Here is an 18815-nt window from a genome sequence, read left to right as displayed (position 1 = left end):
GGTAGCAGGGTCTTCTCAGCCAGGGTATTTCAGAGACTCATGTATAACTGATATGTAAATAGTAAATACCCTCCTATTTGTGGTATTTAGCCATATTTCCTGACTTTGAGGGACTAAAAATTTCTATAGGAAATACCTCAAAATTGTTCACAGGTTTAGATATAGAGATATCACTTAGAAAGAGTTAGAATGTGTCCCAATGGAAATTATAATAAATAACAGAGAGGACCAGGGACCTGAGAGAGGGAGAATATATATGAAAATAAAAAGTGTGGCATTATGTACTTGAACTAGTAACAGGGACTAAGGAGAAGTGAGCAGTTTCTCAAAGTACAAAAATGGACTTTGCACTTGACTCCCCCTGGTCCAGACCCTAAGTTTCTTATGGGCCCTTGGAGAGAAACCAGTGTTTAGCAAAATTAAAAGAAACCCTGTCTCTAGTGCTCCATGGGATTTTTTTTTCTAGGGATCTCTCTGCTCTCTACCTCCTTCTAGCAGATGGAGAGCAAGAGGGGCAGTGGAAGTCACAATCAGCTCCTAATTACCATGTGGATGTCCTGAAGAGGGTTGCAGTATCCATGTGAATCACATTAGAGAACTCGGAATCCAGAGCTAGAAATTGAAGCACAAAGAAAGCAGCAAAAGGAACATCAGCAGCCCCAAGATGTGGGAGACCAATGTGGATTACTGCCTGTATTAAATGTTTGGTCCATCACCCAAGCAGGAGCCAAAATAACAATGTTTTAAATAAGGTAATAGTTTATTTTCTACCCATGTAATGGCATAAGCAGTTTAAGGCTTGGATAGTGACTTCACAGCAGAATTTTTAAATCCCATAATTTTGTTCTGCTGTCCTTAGGAGGTAACACTTGTCCACGTGATCCAGATGGCTTTTTAGTTCTTCCACAGTTTAACTAGGTCATGGGGCAAGGAGGAAAGAGGATAGGAAAGGTATAAAGTATGTCTTGAAATTTGCATATACTCCTTAGATTCATATATCATTAGCCAAAACTTAGTCACACAGTCATACACAGTTTAAAGAAAAACCAGGCAATGCTGTCTTTATTATGGACAGCCATATGATTCTGCTAATAATTGAAGATTTTATTACATTGAGAGCGAAGAGAAACAGTTATTTGGGGATTTACTAGGAGTCTCTGCCACATTGCTGTTGTATAGGAAGTTAAGAAGAAAGCTGACAGGAGCAGATTGGTGCAGGTGACATCAATGTGGGCAAAAAAAAACAAGAGAAGACAAAGGCTAAGAGGGAGGGCAGAAGTAACAGCTAGAATAGATGTCTGACAAAGGTTAGGTTCGATGCACATAAAGTGTGAAACGACTTTGCCCTTAGAAGGATCCCAGAAAGATATTAAAGGGAAATGTCTTTCTCTTTGACAGATGAGAAAAAGTAAGCCATTTTTCTTAGATGGCTTAGACTTTTAAAGTGGCACACTAGGTTCCATAAAACAACAGAACCAAGGAGTCATTTTAGATATATGTGTATTAGAGTTGTAATAGCATTTGTGTACAAAGGTAAGTGATATTCATATGTAAATGTCCTCACTTTTTAATTATAACTTTATAGTTTTGAATTGTCCTGTTGCTAATATGTGATGAGTAGACAGAATAATATAAAATATATATTAAACCCAGGATAAATATAGGTTTGGGGATGATAGAAAGAAGGGAGTCATCTAAAACACCTAAAAGTGAATGAATCTCAGAAGAAATAAAACTGATTCAAGACAAAACTTGAAGAGCAATTTTGAGAAAGGACTTAAACTGGTCCCTTTAAAAAACTGTGACCTTAAGAAAACTCAGGGTGTGCAGTCCGTGGAAGGTTCAGTAATTGACTAATATCTTACATGTATCCAGGAGAGAAACTTTGACTTGACCTTTGGGTTATATGCAAGTCTCAGCTAGAACAAGACTCAATATTTTTCTCAATTTCCAGAAGTCAGGAACCATGCAAGAAACAACAATAACAACTGGGTTCAGAAGTCAAAGAGTTTAAAATAAGCAAAAGAATGTATTAAGTTCAACAAACTGGATTTTGTATCTATACTGCCACATTCTTCTGACACTAGCAAGATTCTTCACACTGTAACCAAAAATGTTTACTATAATTTGTTAAGTGGGTGATGCATTAAATAAGTCTCCAAGAAGAGATGTAGAGGAAAAGACAGTACAAGTCCCCAACTCACATTGAAATGGTGCAAATCTACTCAACATTCCTTAGTTCATACATGTATCAGTGGGCAATATCAGTTAAAAAGAGTTCCCCTCTTTAAGAGTGACCATGGAATATTTCAAAAGTTTCCAGAATTTTGAAGGCCAGATCAGTCTTATTCCAATAACAAAAGCATGTTGTAAACTTTCTATTGTCAGGTGTTTTCCATACAACATAGTAGTTAAGAGAATGTATTATGGAATCTTAACTATTAGATGTGAATTGTGGTTTCACCACTTGACTGGTGTGTGATTTGAGGCAAGTTACTTAAATGTTTTAGGTCTATTTATCTTTTCACTTTCAAAACATTTTAAAAGTAAATTTACTTCACAGGGTTGTTGAGAATATTTCATGTGATGGAAAATTAATTAACCATTTGCTAGCTGTTATAAGCAATGAGTACATGCTTACATTATTATTACTCTCACAAAGAGCCAGTGGAGCTCTGTGCAGTAGGGCAGGATGAGAATTCTGTAGCAAATCAAATCTTCAGTGAAGGACTTCCACATTCTCGTTGCTGTTAATTAGAAGATTGTGTTGCCTTTACATGAGGTCCTTTTACCGTAAGTTGTCCATGTTAACTTTTACTCTGATTTGGCAATGAGTCCAAAAAGTTTGCCATTTCAAATTTTGTCTCAGTTTCCTACAACTATTCTTGCCCTCTACTCCTTGAAATTCTGAGGCGGTAGATGATATTTGAGAGTTGGAATTAACATTTTTTAAAAAAAACTAGTATACTTCTGATGCAGTTATTACTATCTAATTCTCTGACTTGAATATTTTCCACTAACTTACTTTTTTTGGAGGGGGGGAGACATTTTTATAGAAGGTTTATTTCTAAAAATGAACCATGTATTAACTTCCTGAGACTGCTATGATAAATCTTCACAATTGGTGGCATAAAACAATACAAATTTATTCTCTCACATTTCTGGAAGCTAGAAGTCTGAAATTTAGTTGGGCTGTGCCCCCTCTATTGCTCTAAGGGAAAATCCATCCTTTGCCTCTTCCAGCTTCTGGTAGCTGCCCTGGCATTCCTGGGCTTGTGGTCACATCACTTCTGTCTCTACCTATATCTTCACATTTCTTTCTCCTCTGTATCTGTGTTATTTCCCTTTGGCTCTCTCTTATAAATTACGAGTGATGGCATTTAGAGCTCACCCTGATAACCCAGGGCAATCTCCTCATCTCAAAATCCTTAATTTACTTACATCTGCAAAGTTCCTTTTTCCAAATAAAATAACATTTACAAATTCCAGATATTAGGACTTGATGTCTTTGAGTGGCTATTATTCAAACTACTACAAACTGTTTAACTGATATACTTACCTTGGCGGCACTTCTTCAGGGTAAGATACCCCATTCTGTCCTCATAGTGCACTTAGTGTGAATCACATTTTTAATTTCTTTTGTTGGTTTAAATTGTCTGATTTTTTGAAGTACACATACTTTTGGGAGTAAGTGTTATAAAAGTGAAATTGCTTTATAGCAACTTCATTCACCATCCATATGCCTGATCTTTGCCTTTAATATCAAAGTGTCCCAGGAATTACTTGAAATACTGAATAAGACATCCCATGATGTATATCAGGTAAATGAACAAAAATGAATGTCAATCTTCAGTCCAGTTCACACAAGTTGAAAAAGTTACTGGTAGAAAATTGTGGAAGGTACAGAGAAACCACTTTCTATATATTTTAACTTAGAGGAGATTCATATTCTTGAAAAAATAGAACTATTGCTCTAGAAGTCACTTTAAGAGTACCTTCCTCCTGGAGCTCCTGACTTTATGAAAGAGAAAAGAGTCTTACAGTGATTAAGTGGTTCAAAAAGGTAGTGCACCCAATCAGAGGAAGCAATGGGGCTAGAACCCAGGTTTGTGTGGTTCCAAGGTCAGTGCTCCCTCCAACCCCTGCTGGGAAAAGCTTGCTACTTCATTAGATCAACTTCTCAATTTCTAAAATTGCCTGACACATCAAGGAATAATTCTGATTATTTTTACAAGGTAGGCTAAGTATTACATTATTTTAATAAAGAAAAATGTAAAAATAAACACAAGAAAATTCACCAGAAATCTTCATCTAAAAGCTGCAAAAACACACAAAAAAATCACTGTACTAAAACAGAAAAAGTTCTTAATATTTTCCATTGTCATGGTAACAATGCACCAGTTTATCTATTCTTATCAAAATGTATGAATGCAGGACTCCCTTACCAATAGATAGGGGGGAACACAGGTGCTCAGCAAAGGTTAAGGAGCTGTACAAAATATATTTTTACCTGCTAACTAATTTGAATATTTTTTTCAATTGAGTTAAAAATTGCCAAGAAATAGGGCACTCCTTGTCATTGTTTAACCCAATTAGGAAAAAAAATCACATTGCTTGCAATAAAAGAGGCCAGTTGCTCTTCTGCTCTCATGAATACATTATTCCTGATTGATACACAGTATTGCTGTCAGTTCTTAGATTAACTATTTGCAATCTCATAAATCTGAAGCCAAGAGCCTGTGGAATTGGAAAAAGTCTGATGGGGATGAATCAACAAGAGACAAGCAGTGCCTGGCAGTGCTTCTCAAACCTTAAGGTGCACAGGATTCACCGGAGGATCTTGTTCAAATGCAGATCCCAGATCCTGTTTCATGAATCAGGGGTGGAGTCTTAGATTCTGTAGTTCCAACAAGTTTTCAGGTGATACTAAGGTTGTTAGACCATGACTCAAGCTTCAGCTGTTAAGGTGGGAGATTCCACAAAAGGGTAAGAAAGTACACAGAAGAGTGGGTGAGCATAAAACAGAAATCTTTCCAGAGTTAATATACTGTGTGTCACAATTCTGATGACCAGAACTGTCCGATGTATTTACATTTGTGCAAGTCCAATACCTCAGGTCTGAGCAAGATGCCCTGAAATTCCCTTCGACTTGACTGAATTTTAGACAGGCTTCTTTCATGATTCTGGGCCTCAGACCTCTATTATTTTTTAGAGCATTTACTTTAGAAAACTTGTAATTGTAAATTCTTTTTCGGCCCCTTTGATATGTATGTAAATCTCCTCCCAGCCTCTTGCCAGTTTTACAACCCAGGAAATGTCTTTTCCAAGGACCTGGGGACCATCTCTTTGAAATGTAAAATGTAGAAGGAGATCGTAACACTATCTCCCAGTCTCTGTGGGAAGGTAAGAGGCTAACTTCAATTGACACCAATTAGCAAACACAGATGGCCTAAACACAGAGCAAAAATCTGCAAACTTTCTTGCCAAAGATAATAAGTTCCACTGCCTCAAACTGAAAAATCTCAAGGTCCCCCATAGTTAACCATGCTGCACATCTCTTTCTCTAACACTGGACATTATCATTTTGCTGATCTCAAACAAAACAAACAAACAAACCCCAGTATTCTTTTCATGTGCCCCAAACCTGTCGCTTTGGTCTAATAGAGGAGAGCCACCTGGAAATTATTCTCCCCAATTACTAATTCATCACTGTTCACTTTCCTCTTCAAATGAAAACCCAAGCTCTCTAAGTATCAATTTATGTTGGCCTGAGAGATGTCTGAGGCCCCATATTCCAAATTTCCACTTATACATAGCCCTGGTATCCTCCCATATTTGTTTTATTTATCATCACAGCTGATGTAATAAAATCATTTACTTTATATGCACACAAGGATTACCTATCTATCTCTCTATAGATCTACCTATAAATTCTTGCTGATGTATTCATCTCAATATATGTCAAGGAAGTAAAATTCACAGTTGGAAAAAAATACCACTTAAACAAATAAACTGAGACTTTTAAGTCTTTTACTTCCAAACACATGTGATAGTTTTGAGTTATAAAGTATTTTCTCCCTATCATGGTTTTCAGTATATTCTTGTATTTTATAGTACATTAAATACAACTAAATATTTGACAACTACCTATATAAGGTGACTAGCACTGAGTGCATATTATGAACACTTTTCTTAACACTTTACTGCAATCCTTACTATAATCTATAAATCAGGTAGATTATTATTATTTTACCCATGAAGGATCTTGAAGCACAGAGAGGTTAAGTAACTTGTCTAAGGTCATACACTGTCAGGGAGGAAGAAATTTTCCACTGCCCTTCTAAGTTCTTCTAGCTGGTCTAAGAATTAATTGGCCATGAGATAGGTTAACAGGAGAAAATCAAACAAAAGATTCATAACATGTACACATGGGAGAGACCTGGGAAAACTGAGTAACTTGTCAAAATGGCCAAAATCCTCATTTTAAATACCATCTTCAGCTAAAGACAAAAGAGGATGTAGAGGTAGTGGTTTGGGACTTCAAAGGGGAGAAAGGCAATTCACAAGGAGATGAAAAAGCAAATGTTTAGTAGGCAAATGTTTGCTGGGCCATGCAGAGACAATGGGACAGAGTAGACTCTGATCTCCACACACCTGGCTCATATTCTTTGCAGATATCTCTGGTTTTATCTCTATTCTAGGAACAGGCCCTTTATCTAAATTCTTTTAGGCAGTTAAGGGGTAGATACCAAAAAACTTCCCAGGTCTTCTGTTTCTTAAAAAAAGCAGTCTAAATTAATCCTTATACCAGAGAGACAAATTTTGGGGTGGCAAGTTTTGCTTCCCTACCCAGCTGCTAAGTGAAGAAACTTGAACCCAAGAATTTAACTCTGTGGCTTAAGAGTTTAACCATCAAATATTTTGTGAGGTGCAATGGCCTCACATCTCTCAATTCACTGAAATTATTTGAAAATTGGAAAATGTAGGGATTGCAGGTAGACTTACCCCTGGATACCTGAATTTTAACAAATGGTAGAGGACTAATTTGAATTGAGACAGCTTAAATTGTAGTAGTTCTTTGACTGCTGCCCTTGGTTCTCAAACAACTGATGAGAAAACACTGTACTATTATAACACACATTTAATGTAATATCAATGTGTAATATATAACAGAAAATTTGTACTAACCTCTTTATATATGTATATATGTAGATTTTATATATATATGTAGATTTTATATCTATACACACACACACACATATGTCCAATGCAGATATATATTCTTTCTGAGATCATAAATATTTTGTCATAAATCTTTAGGAAAAAAAGGTTACATTACAGGCAGTAATTTTATAAAAACTGTGATTTGGAGCTCTATTTTATATTATTTTCATCAATGATTAATTTAAGTGACATCTAAAAGATAATAGTGGTGTCATTTTTACTGAGATATGTGAAGCATCTAATAATGCTTTTATTAGAAATTATATTATCTTAAAAGAATAAAAAGACAAGCCACAGACTGGAAGAAAATATTTACAAAACACATATCTGATAAAGGATTTGTATCCAAAATATATGAAGAACTCTTAAAATATATGAATGATGAGAAAACAAACCAATTTTAAAAATGGGCAACAAATCTGAACAGACATCTCACCAATCAAGATGCACAGATGACAAATAAACGTATGAAAAGATGCTCAGAATCATGTCGTTAGTGAATTGCAAAATAAAAACAACGAGATTCCACTACACACCTATTGAATAGCTAAAATTAAAAATAAAAACAAAACAAAAATCTGACAATACCAAATGCTAGCGTGGATGTGGAGCAACAGGAACTCTCATTCATTGCTCATGTGAATGCCAGATGGTATATCCACTTTGGAAGACAGTTTGGCAGTTTCATATAAAGCTAAACATAGTCTAACCATATGTTCCAGTCATCATATACTTAGGTATTTACCCATTTGAATTAAAAACTTAAGTCTACACAAAAACCTAGACACAAATATTTTTATAACAGTCATGAAAAAAGGCAAAAAGGAAAGGTTGCAAAGAAGATGTCCTTCAATAGGTGAATGGATGAGCAAACTGTGGTACATCTATACTGTGGGATATTCCACTATATAAATAAATTAGCTACCATATGATACAGCAATTCTGCTCCTGGGTATATATGTGGAAAAGATGAAAACACTAACTCAAAAAGATACATGCACCCCAGTGTTCATAGCAGCAGTATTTACAATAACCAAGACATGGCTGCACTATCTTCTCAATTATTCTGTAAATCTAAACCTGTTTAAAAAAGTCAAGTCTATTGACAAAAAAAGTTGTACTATAAGATTAGTAATGATAATGTTCTCACTATACGTTCATTGCAAGCTTCATAGAATCTTTTTGAAGTCCAGTTATAAACTAATTCTGTATGAACAAGGTCAAATTCCCAGTGCAAATGTAAATAGTAACCATTCTACTATTTAAAAATCTGCTCTGACAGAAATTAAATTAATTTAAGGCCACATTGATGCCACAGATAAATAACAGAAAATTAAAATGAACATTCTGAAATATTTTACTTCTTATATTTTTATTTTAAATGGATAAAACATTAAAATAGATCTGCCTGCCAAGTCAACTGACAATTTCTTTTACAAAATTAAGTAGCATTAGAATAGAATTTTAAGGCTGCAATCATAAAAAGGAAAAAACAGATATTTAATTTACAAGCAAGATCTTCCGAGTAAGAAAAAAAAAACTTATTTCAAATTCTGGCTTCACATGACCTGCAGCTGAGTAATCTGTGTTCGGTTACCTAAACTCATAGTCTTATTTTCTTCACACATAATGTGACCTCATTTATGAATCTGTAATAGCTAAATGAATGCATAGGCTTTAGCATGCTGCCTGGCATGTACTAAGGACTCAATGACCAGTCATTAAGTATTGTTGATATTATTGACAAAATATCTGATTTTCCAGATGAAAGTAATACCTGAGACTCAATTAGCTCTGCTTTTGATCCATAGAATTTCACATGAGGTAGGATTGTTGCAACAATACTTCAATTTTATAGGTAAGAAAATTGAAGATCTTATGTTTGAGCATTTGCTCAATGCCAGATAACTAGTTAATAATTGCTTACACTTAGTAATTTGTTTATTACACAGCCTTTTCATTTGTGCAAGTCCAATATCTCAGGTCTGACCAAGATGCCCTGAAATTCTCTTCAGCTTGACTGAAGTTACAGTAACATTTTTTCCAATGTCATCCCCTTCCAGAAGGCTTACTAAAAAAAGAGATTTATTTTTTCCTCTCTTTTAAGTAAGGGCAGTTTAGTGGAATAATATTAGGATAAGTTGCAGCAAGAGAACCTGGCTATAATTCTTATTTTGCCACTTGCCAAAAAAGTTTCCTCTCATGGAGGGTATCATGTACTCTCACTGCATCATCAGTTTCTTCACATGTTTATTGGGTGATACTGTAGAAATTATTAGCAAGTGCATTTTGTGTGATTATTGAAAGGCTACAATAAAGTGTGTTTAATAGTGGCATGAAAACCACAATGTGCTATATAAAGTATTAGTATCATATCTACAACCCTATGAGAAGGAGTTGAAGGCAGATTACTGTAAAAGGAATTCATTGGACTAATAATCATAGCCAACATAAGAGCGCACATTTATTTGAGGCATTGGAGGTGTTTCGGCTTGTTTTCATTTTTCCCTAGTGTTAGGAGCAATGAATAAGACTTAATTGTCATTTTAATTAAACAACATAGCAAATTACAAGGATATTGTCAGGATTAGTGTTTGACAGCCAGAGTTGAAAAAAGTGTGCCTTAAGCTCCTGGGTGTAATGCAATATACACTGATAAAAACAGAAGTATGCATTTTAAACATCTTTCTATTCTGTAGCTCAATGTTGAAAAGATGGGTTTTAGCTCCAACATTTATAGTAACAATATACCTTTAACCTGAAATGAAGCTGTTAATACAAAATGACATCTTTAATATTCAAAATCAAAACAAATATATTTTCTGAAAGTTTTCGGGTAAGTATGAACTCTATACTATCTAATAGAATTCTATTATCATTACTCTTCATTAACAAAACTATTAGGTAATGTATTTAGGGAGTCACTAATATGGCCCTTTTATAAATCTTGCTGTAAGTTCTATAAATAAAATGAACAGTCTATATTTTAAGTAGATGTCCCTTAAAATACTCTGCCAACTTTATTTTATGTGTATTATATTTAAACTATATTTAAACTGTGATTCTTGTTCATTTACTGTAATAAGAAGATCTTACATCATTTACTTAAAGAATGGTGGAAAGAAGAGAGAAAACTAACTGGTCTCAACTATTCCTACACAGGACAAAAGAAGACTTTTATTTATAAAAATTCTTGAGCAGATGGTGATTTTGACAAAGGCATAACACATTGTTTTCAAAGACCCTGGAAAATGCATTGATATATTTAAAAATAATTTGCTGGGTCCCTATAAGGAGTGAGTATATTCCAAAAGATCTCAATTAATGGAATTGAACCTGATGATTTGTAAGTCCAAATGACTAGGTCCCAGATTTGGGAGAGGGGGTTAACAGTTAGCAAACTAACAACTATTTCCACTTCCTAAGTATAAAGGTTAATAGGTGTGTCATGTTTATATCTGCTTAAAAGTACTTCCATATGAACAACTTGACTGGAACATGTCTTTCTAATGTCAAGTGAAAGACTTGAGAGATAAAAATGTAATGTAAAAGTAAACACAACTTGGCTTATTTTTGCTCCTGAAGGATGGTAGCTTAAGAATGTAGGTGATAAGCCTAATAAATAGTTAACTGTAAGTAGAGAAGAACTTTGCCTTTGGTGGCTATTCTTTCACACTGGATTAATTTCTGGTTACAGACCCAGAGTACTATTATCTAATCTCTTTTATAATGTCTCACTCAGTGAAAAGTTACAACGTCACAACCTTTTCAAATACATACTCTAAACTAATTATCCTACATATCCATAAAGGTAAAATAATGGTGGGGCACAGTTAGGCTTAGAGTAAATTTACAGTTCAGTACCATACAGTTCATACTGGGAAATTGTTTCCTTCATACATTTCCTTGCTATTGAGTCATTTTCTTTTCCTTTCTAAAATTCTCCCTTTATATAATTAAAGATTAGTTTGAAGTTGTAGATAATTTCCAGATTAATATTTCATCCCAGTGTAACTGATTCTTACCAGCATTCATTAATGATTATTTAAAGGAAATGTGTGCTCAGTGGAGTAAATGAATTCTTGTGAATTTTTGGAAGAATCACTTCAGCTAACTTTGAAAAAGGAGTGGGAAGGATGTGTTTTAAGCACACATTGCTTTAATCCTAGTAGGTTTATTTCATATATATATATGAAATTATATATATATATATATATATATATATATATACACACACACACACACACATACTTACATACATCTTAGCAAGTTCATTTATTGAGCAACCATTGGGACCACAGTATCCCATTGCACTTGCCAACAATATATGCAAGTCAACCACCAAATGTCAGCTTTCTCTGAGGGTGATAATGTATCCTCACACAAGCTTAACATTAATACCCAAAGACCTTTCAACCTGTTTCTCTCATTCAAATAAACTTAGCAATAAACATTCCTAAACTAGCTGATCGATAGAGATTTGGTGATAAATAATACAGAGTCTTGTATAACTTATGGCCAAAGAAAAATACTCTTGGAAATTAATAGATGTAGTAAGAGGTACCATATAGCCTGCTGCAGCATGCTGCAAAATTTACTATTGAAAGCATGTTATAAATTTGTCACTGAACAGGGAGACATATGGAATCAAGCCTGTGGAACTATAGGCTCCAGGATTCGTTGTGAAAATGAAAATTTTCAAAAACTTTTTTACAGTAGTCTAAATAAAGTAAAAAAAAAATTCTAAACACCTATATGAAATATATATTTCCCTACACACAAATCAAATTCTGAGAGAAAAATTTACAACATAGGAAAGAGGTCATAGTACCAAAGGGCTTATAAAAAGGGCCCATGTTTTGTAAGGCAAAACTTCAATATAATCAGTTAACTAAAATTTCAAAGAGTTATAAAAACATTTTAAGTAAATTACCCCCTGAAGTTTAATTTAGTGGCAATACATTTATTAAACAAAGATATGATGCTAGTTTTATACCACTGCTGTAACAAATCACCAAAAACTTAGTGTCTTAACATAACACAAATTGATAATTTTGAAGTTCTGCAGGGCAGAAGTCAACAAGGGTCTTAGCAGGCTAAGATCAAGGTGTCCTGCAGGGCTGCACTCTTTCCAGAGACCTGAGGGAAGAATCTGTTTCCTTGAATTTTCTAGCTACTAGAGCCCTCTTGTGTTTCTTGACTCATGGCCCCTTTTTCCATCTTCAAATTTAGCAATCTCTGGTCAAGTTCTCACACGACATCACTCTGACTAAACTTCTGCTTCAGTCTTCCATTTTAGGAACACTTGTGGTTACAGGATAATCTTCCTATTTTATAATCAGTTGATTAGCAAACTTAATTCCATCTCCAATCTAGATTCCTCTTTGCCATTCAACTTTATGTTCTGGAATTGGGATTTGAATATGTTTGAGAGGCCATTATTCTGCCTATCACAGATATATACAGAGTTTCACAATTTGCACAGAGTTCCATTTACGGATACAACATTCTTCAAAAATATTTAAATTTGCAAGTCCATTCTCACCATAAATAAGGAGTAAAAGGACGTACAATGCTTTATTTTTATTCCATTTACAATTTTTTTTTGGATACTTACTTTACTTTCCTATTCATTGGAGGTTTAATTAGAAAAACAAAAATGGGAGTGGTAGAATGCTATCATATAATCATATGTGTATATATATGTATATACAGTATAGGTACATATATATATATGATAGAAGTAGATGTGGCTAACAATTATGGAGCATGGAGAAAAAGTGGCATTCTGCAATCTTCTTGAACTGCACATTGTTTTTACAAATCCAAAGCACTTGAGGATTTATGCTTTCTCTTCTGCCCTGGTTCTACTCCAAAATGCTCTCAGTACTATCTGCATATCATTTTTAGTTGCTGTTTCTCTTCTGTATGTGTGCCAGGTTGGGAGATTAGACATCTAGGACTTAAATAAATACAGAATAAATTAGCTGCTGTTCTCAGAGTGCCCTAGAGTCAAGTAAGTTTTAAAAAAATACAATTATGAAACAGTATGCTAAATTAATGTTTCATATATAATACCTCTTACTTCCCTTTCCAGTAATATTGTCCTGTCTAAATATGTCAAGAGAACATCTAATCACTTCCTTTCTCAAGTACATTCTCCATAATATTTTAATATTTAAGGCTATAATTGCCTATTTAAGAAGGTAAGGTCTAGTGTTTGAGTTGTGAATGTTGACATACACCATACATTGCTTAACACTTTTCTATTTGCAAATATCATTTTGAAAATACCATAAAACATCATCTCCATCCTCTGATGCTTAGGCAGAATTAAATATGATAATTTAATCTAAGTAGATGAGTACCTATTTTACTAAAATAGGGAAGAGTTTCATTTTTTTTTTCCCTTGATGGTTTGTGATATGGTGCAGAGTAAGGCAGCATGAACTAGGATGTCAAGATAGGAGTTTTGAATGGGAATCTGGAAAACAGAAGTCATACTCAAGGACGCAGTAACTGTATTTACAAAGACAAGTAAATAAAACACTGGTTCTTTCAAAAGTCTATCTATCTATCTATCTATCTATCTATCTATCTATCTATCTATCTATCTATCTCTCTCTCTCTCTCTCTCTCTCTCTCTCTCTACTATAAAGTTTGGCTGTGTGCCCCAAAACAATTTCTATAAGATTTAGTAAATCTATAATCTCTAATTTGACTTGTTAACATATTTTGGCCATTTTGTCATCACAAAAGTTAATTTTAAGTATTCCTTGTTGAGTTCATTATACTAATTTTGCTTATTTAGTTGCCCAACTTGACTAATACTATTACTTTACTTATTAGTACCAGAAATAGTACCATGTGAGACAAAATATGTAGGAGGAAACTCTATGTTTTTACAAGTTGCACTGATGATCCAAGAGTTATAATACTGTGGATAAGATACAGCTCCATTATAATTTGCAGCCAAATTTTAAGTACTGATAGGGTCAGAGAAATAACTATAAAAAAAGCAGGACCTGGAGAGTCAGCCTGTGGGGTACGACTCAGCATCCAGCCAGTGCTTGGTGGTTGTGCAGGCAGTGTTGCTGCACAAAACAGATGAAATGTGGATCCTCTAGCAAAAGGAGCCTTGTGGCTGACAGGGTCTTGTTGCTCCAGCTGGGTGTCAGGCCTAAGCCTCTGAGGTGGAAGAGCCGAGTTCAGGACATTGGTCCACCAGAGACCTCCCAGCTCCACATAATATCAAACGGCAAAAATCTCCCAGAGATCTCCATCTCAACGCCAAAACCCAGCTCCACTCAATGACCAGCAGGCTACCGTGCGGGACACCCTATGCCAAACAACTAGCAAGACAGCAACACAACCCCACCCATTAGCAGAGAGGCTGCCTAAAATCATAATAAGTTCACAGACACCCCAAAACATACCACCGGATGCAGTCCTGCCCACCAGAAAGACAAGATCCAGCCTCTCCACCAGAACACAGAAACGAGTGCCCTCCACCAGGAAGCCTACACAACCCACTGAACAAACATTACCTACTGGGGGCAGACACCAAAACAACTGGAACTACGAACCTGCAGCTTGCAAAAAGGAGACCCCAAACATAGTAAGTTAAGCAAAATGAGAAGACAAAGAAGTGTGCAGCAGATGAAGGAGCAAGGTAAAAACCCACCAGACCAAACAAATGAAGAGGAAATAGGCAGCCTACCTGAAAAAGAATTTAGAGTAATGATAGTAAAGATGATCCAAAATCTTGGAAATAGAATAGAGAACATACAAGAAACGTTTAACCAGGACCTAGAAGAACTAAAGAGCAAACAAACAATGATGAACAACACAATCAATGAAATTAAAAATTCTCTAGAAGGAATCAATAGCAGAATAACTCAGGCAGAAGAACAGATATGTGACCTGGAAGATAAAATAGTGGAAATAACTACCACAGAGGAGAATAAAGAAAAAAGAATGAAAAGAATTGAGGACAGTCTCAGAGAACTTTGGGACAACATTAAACACGCCAACATTCGAATTATAGGGGTACTAGAAGAAGAAGAGAAAAAGAAAGGGACGGAGAAAATATTTGAAGACATTATGGTTGAAAACGTCCCTAATATGGGAAAGGCAATGTTCAATCAAGTCTGGGAAGCACAGAGAGTCCACACAGGATAAATCCAAGGAGAAAAATGCCAAGACACATATTAGTCAAACTATCAAAAATTAAATACAAAGAAGAAATATTAAAAGCAACAAGGGAAAAGCAACAAATAACATAGAAGGGTTGCCCATAAGGTGAACAGCTGATCTTTCAGCAGAAGCTCTGCAAGCTGGAAGGGAGTGGCAGAACATATTTAAAATGATGAAAGGGAAAAACCTACAACCAAGATTCCTCTACCCAACAAGGATCTCATTCAGATTCGATGGAAAAATTAAGACCTTTAGAGACAAGCAAAAGTTAAGAGAATTCAGCACCACTAAACCAGCTTTACAACAAAAGCTAAAGGAACTTCTCTAAGCAGGAAACACAAGAGCAGGAAAAGACCTACAAAAATAAACCCAAAACAATTAAGAAAATGGTAATAGGAACATACATATCAATAATTACCTTAAATGTAAATGGATTAAATGCTCCAACCAGAAGACATATACTGGCTGATTGGATACAAAAACAAGACCCATATATATGCTGTCTACAAGGGACCCACTTCAGACCTATTGACAATACAGACTGAAAGTGAGGGCATGGAAAAAGATATTCCATGCAAATGGAAATCAAAAGAAAGCTGGAGTAGCAATTCTCATTATCAGACAAAATAGACTTTAAAGATGATTACAAGAGACAAAAAAGGCTACTACATAATGATCAAGGGATCAATCCAAGAAGAAGATATAATGATTGTAAATATTTATGCACCCAACATAGGAGCACCTCAATATACAAGGCAAATGCTAACAGCCATAAAAGGGGAAATCGACAGTAACACAGTAATAGTAGGGAACTTTAACACCCCACTTTCACCAATGGACAGATCATCGAAAATGAAAATAAATAAGGAAACACAAGCTTTAAATGACACATTAAACAAGATGGACTTAATTGATATTTATAGGACATTCCATCCAAAAAAACCAGGATACACTTTCTTCTGAAGTGCTCATGGAACATTCTCCAGGATAGATCATATCTTGGGTCACAAATCAAGCCTTGGTAAACTTAAGAAAATTGAAATCGTATCAAGTACTTTTCTGACCACAACGCTATGAGACTAGATATCAATTACAGAAAAAAAACTGTAAAAAGTACAAATACATGGAGGCTAAACAGTATGCTACTAAATAACCAAGAGGTCACTGAAGAAATCAAAGAGGAAATCAAAAAATACCTAGTAGAAAAGGGCAATGAAAACACGATGACCCAAAACCTATAGGATGCAGCAAAAACACTGCTAAGAGGGAAATTTATAGCAATACAATCCTACCTCAAGAAACAAGAAAAATCTCAAATAAACAACCTAACCTTACACCTAAAGCAAGGAGAGAAAGTAAAACAAAACAAAAAAAACCCCAAAGTTAGCAGAAGGAAAGGAATCATAAAGATCAAATCAGAAATACATGAAAAAGAAATGAAGGAAACAAACGCAAAGACCAATAAAACTAAAAGCTGGATCTTTGAGAAGATAAACAAAATTGATAAACCACTAGCCAGACTCCTCAAGAAAAAAAGGGAGAAGACTCAAATCAACAGAATTAGAAATGAAAAAAGAGAAGTCATAACTGGCCCTGCAGAAATACAAAGAATCATGGGGGATTACTACAAGCAAGTATATGCCAATAAAATGGACAACCTGAAAGAAATGGACACATTCTTAGAAAACTGCAACCTTCTGAGACTGAACCAGGAAGAAATAGAAAATATAAACAGACCAATCACAAGCACTGAAATTGAAACTGTGATTTAAAATCTTCCAACAAACAAAAGCCCCAGACCAGATGGCTTCACAGGCGAACTCTGTCAAACATTTAGAGAAGAGCTAACACCTATCCTTCTCAAACTCTTCCAAAACATAGCAGAGGGAGGAACACTCCCAAACTCATTCTACGAGGCCACCATCACCCTGATACCAAAACCAGATGAAGATGTCACAAAAAACTACAGACCAATATCACTGATGAACATAGATGCAAAAATCCTCACCAAAATACTAGCAAGCAGAATCCAACAGCACCTTAAAAGTATCATACACCATGATCAAGTGGGGTTTATGCCAGGATTGCAAGGATTCTTCAATAACACAAATCAATCAATGTGATACACCATATAAATAAACTGAAGGAGAAAAACCATATGATCATCTCAATAGATGCAGAGAAAGCTTTCGACAAAATTCAACACCCATTTATGATAAAAGCCCTGCAGAAAGTACGCATAGAGGGAACTTTCCTCAACATAATAAAGGCCATATATGACAAACGCAGAGCCAACATCGTTCTCAATGGTGAAAAACTGAAACCATCTCCACTAAGATCAGGAACAAGGCAAGGGTGCCCACTCTCACTGCTATTATTCAACATAGTTTTGGAAGTTTTAGCCACAGCAATCAGAGAAGAAAAAGAAATAAAAGGAATCCAAATTGGAAATGAAGAATTAAAGCTGTCGCTGTTTGCAGATGACATGATACTATACATAGAGAATCCTAAAGATGCTACCAGAAAACTCCTAGAGCTAATCAATGAATTTGGTAAAGTAGCAGGATACAAAGTTAATGCACAGAAATCTCTTGCATTCCTATACACTAGTGATGAAAAATCAGAAAGATAAATTAAGGAAACACTCCCATTTACCATTGCAACAAAAAGAACAAAATACCTAGGAATAAACCTACCTAAGGAGGCAAAAGACCTGTATGCAGAAAACTATAAGACACTGATGAAAGAAATTAAAGATGATACAAACAGATGGAGAGATATCCCATGTTCTTGGATTGGAAGAATCAACATTGTGAAAATGACTATACTACCCAAAGCAATCTACAGATTCAATGTAATCCCTATCAAATTACCAATGGCATTTTCAGAGAACTAGAACAAAATATTTCATAATTTGTATGGAAACATAAGAGACCCCCTATAGCCAAAGCAATCTTAAGAAAGAAAAATAGAGCTGGAGGAATCAGGCTCCCTGTTTTCAGACTATACTACAAAGCTACAGTAATCAAGACAGTATGGTACTGACACAAAAACAGAAATACAGATCAATGGAGCAGGATAGAAAGCCCAGAGATAAACCCCCACACATAGGGTCACCTTATCTTTGATGAAGGAGGCAAGAATATGCAATGGAGAAAAGACAGCCTCTTCAATACATGGTGCTGGGAAAACTGGACAGCTACATGTAAAAGAATGAAAGTAGAACACTTCCTAACACCATACACAAAGATAAAGTCAAAATGGATTAAGGACCTAAATGTAAGGCCAGACACCATCAAACTCTTAGAGGAAAACATAGGCAGAACACTCTCTGACATAAATCACAGCAAGATCCTTTTTGACCCACCTCCTAAAGGAGTGGAAATAAAAATAAA

The sequence above is a fragment of the Eschrichtius robustus genome, chromosome 13 (genome assembly GCF_028021215.1).
Source record: "Eschrichtius robustus isolate mEscRob2 chromosome 13, mEscRob2.pri, whole genome shotgun sequence".
Lineage (NCBI taxonomy): Eukaryota > Metazoa > Chordata > Mammalia > Artiodactyla > Eschrichtiidae > Eschrichtius > Eschrichtius robustus.
Note: the sequence above shows the minus strand (reverse complement) of the source record.